This window comes from Crocodylus porosus, unplaced genomic scaffold, assembly GCF_001723895.1.
Source record: "Crocodylus porosus isolate Cpor-Errol unplaced genomic scaffold, CroPor_comp1, whole genome shotgun sequence".
NCBI lineage: Eukaryota > Metazoa > Chordata > Crocodylia > Crocodylidae > Crocodylus > Crocodylus porosus.
The window spans coordinates 44,034,608-44,038,090 of NW_017728886.1; the positions used below are offsets into that span (position 1 = coordinate 44,034,608).

Below are 3,483 nucleotides of genomic sequence, written 5' to 3' on the forward strand. Positions count from 1 at the left end.
ATGAAGAGCACAAGACAGACAGGAGTTATATGACAAGTAAAGGAATCAGTAGATAAACTGAATATGAAATACCAGAGCTTTTTTAGCTAGGATAACTGTTGCCTACAGATAGCCAATTCATTGTTTATGTAAGAACAAGCAGATGTTAGTGGATTATGAGGCATTTGGAAGTGTTTTTGATGATATAACATAATTTAGCTGAGAACAACGACAGAGTGATTTATATTTCAGAACCTGAAATATATACTAAACTGTCTCTGCAAATTTTCTCTTCACACTTTTAGGGTATGATTCTACAATCCTTTCTGATAGTGAGGAGAAATTAAATTATGCATGTTGTTCCATCAACGATAGTCAATTTCTTTTTGAGAATAAGTACTACTTCTTGCAAGTAAAGTGTGAAGAACTAGCTCTCCAAAAACCATTATCAGAGTAGCCATCACTTTAAATTAATGGTAAAATGTGTTCAACATTTTTATTTTAAATCTTTGCTATCCTTTAATTGATCCTTGTCTCTCAGAAACACGTTCATTTATTTTATATGTGTATATATGCTAAAATATGAAAATATCTACTTTATTTGAGCCCTGGAGAATAACATATTGGTATTCAAAGTTTTTTACCAAACCATCCAACAGCTCTGTGAGCGAGAAGCAGGCAGACAATTGAGGGAGGAGCAAATGGGGGGAAAGGATTTTAAATAGCTAGAATTTTAAATGAAATGTAATTTAATCATCCTTCATCTTCATATATATTCTAAAACTTCCCTTAGTATTTAGAAAGATGCTGCTGTTGCAGACACTTTTTAGGAACAGGTGTGTGGACTCAATTATTCCTCGTGGTGATTTGTCTGCTGTCAAAAACAATGACCTGGATGCCCTATCCAGTACAGAACATGATAAAATCATCTTGATGGCTGTATCTGCAAAATCCCAGATGGACAAGAGAGAAAAGCAAGAATTCCACTTAGCTGGAAAGACCTCTGTATATTTTGTTGTATAATTTTGAAATATATTATATACCTAAGTATTTATTAGCATTTTATTATATATTTACATATTCAGGCCAAAGGTTCAAAAAATAGATGCAAAATGATGTTAACCCACACAAGTATGTGCTTGCCTGATTTGTAACTATATGTCCAGATAAGTATTGTGTATTACAACATATAAATATGATTATGTATAAATATGTACATATATATGCATATGAGGACTAAAATCATAGATGGGAATATATAGAGCAAAACTGGTACCAAAGACGGCAAATGGATAAAATACACTTATGTTCACTAATCAGCATCATAACTTGTCAAACTTTTCATATTATTGGTGTATATTCAGTGTAAATTAGTTGGTTACATATATTTAAAAAGTTAAAACATAAAATTCTGAAAAAGGGTTTCTGTAGCATTGCAAAGATGCAGACTATAGGCTCTCACAAAGGAATATTTAAAAGGGTACAGATGGATAGAACTAATTGCTTTGCTATCAAAGAAAAGTCATAAGCTGTTATGATACAACTGTTACTTCTGCAAAATTCTCTAGTGATACAGGTGTACCAGAATGACTCTAATTTTATCCTGCTTCATTCAGGGTCCAACTTGGAGTAACTTAGCTCACTTGTATTGCTACAGGCATGTATAACACATGTACATTTTAAAAAAACTAAAAGTTGCTATATCAAGAAGGCAAATAAGCCCTGGAGTCTAATGCAGCACGTGCTTACCAGCTGACCAAGTAGCTCTAAGAAATAATCTGTGCCCAGTAGTAGAGTCAAAGCAGTTGAGCGATGCTTCCCCAAGTGCATGTAGAAATGTGAACTGTTAGGCCAGAGCAGGAAGTGAAGTTATGCAAGTAATCCTGGTCAAAATGTACTTAGTAATTCCTTCATCATGTGATTTTGTGACCCTGTGAAAAATGTCCATTAAATATATATGCTTAGGCAAAAGGGCCACATTTTTTAATATGTTGATTTAAATGAGAATCTTCCTGTTCTACACTTGTATGTATTGTCTGACACATTCATGCCTATATAAATGTTTGAAAATTCCTTTCCTTGAACGTTTTTGTGTTCTTTCTTTTTGGGGAATTACAGAAATTTATGTTTCTGAAATGAATTGGATATATTTATATTCTCGTCACATATCTGTATTTGTTATGATGCCCTCCTGCTGTAGGGATGTGTTTTTGCTGTGCACTAAAGCTGTGCCTACTGCAAAAGAAGATTAGTAATTGTTTTCCTATTTTAGTTTCTCCATATGGAATTAAAAGATTGTCTTATACATAGATATTTGGGTTGGGAGATACTTACCTTGTTAAAACAATATAAAGTCTTTTCTATCACTGAACATTTATGTTGTACATGGACTGCAAGATCAAATGTTTTAGAAAGGTGGGTCACAATTTAGGCCTAACAGATCCCATAGTTTCTCTTTAGCTATGTGATACTTTACTAAAATATGCTGCTGCTCTAAAGAATGTTCAGTTCTAAATCAGAATGAATGTTACAATTACTACTGACATTATTCTTCAAGATATTTAGAACTGGACATGTGGAATTCAGGTATCTCAATTTAATTTTATGAAGTGCTACACTGAGCAATTTATGGGCAGTTATACTTGTGCTCTAGGAGTGGGTAGGGGTGTGCTTTAATTAGAGAAGCTCTGAGAGCTGCTGTAATTAAGATGTCTGGAGTGTCATGTGTCTCTGCACTGAAAAATGGTAGTGGGGGTGCTTTAGTTAAACAGGCTTTAGTTAAAGCACCCTGCCAACATTTTTCAGTGCAGGGACACTGATACACATGACACTGAAGTCTGCTGGAGCACAGCATTAACTGAGTCTGCTCCAATACGCTATAATTACAGTATGTCAGAGAAGCCCCTGTGCACATGTATAGGCACTCTGTGATCCTATATGTGCATACAGTTGTACAGACTAGACCAGTGCTTCCTAAACTTTCCCTCAACGTGACCCCTCGCTCCCAACCCACAGACCCCTGGCCCTACCAGTGCCTCTTATTCCCAACCCACAGCTGCCTGGCCCTGCCAGTGCCACTCCCCTGGCCCTGCTGGCATCTCTCCCTCCCAACCTGCAGCCCCCCCCATCTCCCCTAGGAGCGCCCAAGCCCTGGCTGCCACCTGTGGAAGGCAGCAGCTTCCGCAGTCAGAGCAGAGTGTGGAGTCCAGCTCCTGTCCCCTGTCCCCTGTGGCATGGCTGGAGCAGAGCCTGGGCGGGGAGGGGGGGAAGAATATAGGCTGCCTGCTGTGGGCTTGGGGCTCCCTTCCCTGCTGTCCTCATCCTACTGTGGGTGCATAAATCTTGCAATCCCCACTGGTGATGTTGTTGAGGTAAAAAAAACTCTCTCTCGGTTCGTTTTCTTTGGAGGCTCATTGAATAACAAATCCTTAGGCACACATTGTTGGTGAGACAAAAGGTATATATTTGCAAATAGGGTCAGAGGGAGAAGACAAAAGATCAAAA

At 37.8% G+C, this 3,483-nt stretch overlaps 1 protein-coding gene across 7 annotated transcripts in view; it reads left to right on the forward strand.

Annotated features, from left to right (window-relative positions):
• PPP1R9A (protein phosphatase 1 regulatory subunit 9A) overlaps positions 1 to 3,483 on the forward strand; it is a 238,152-nt gene that overhangs the window by 144,303 nt on the left and 90,366 nt on the right. The gene's annotated exons all lie outside the window — the stretch shown is intronic.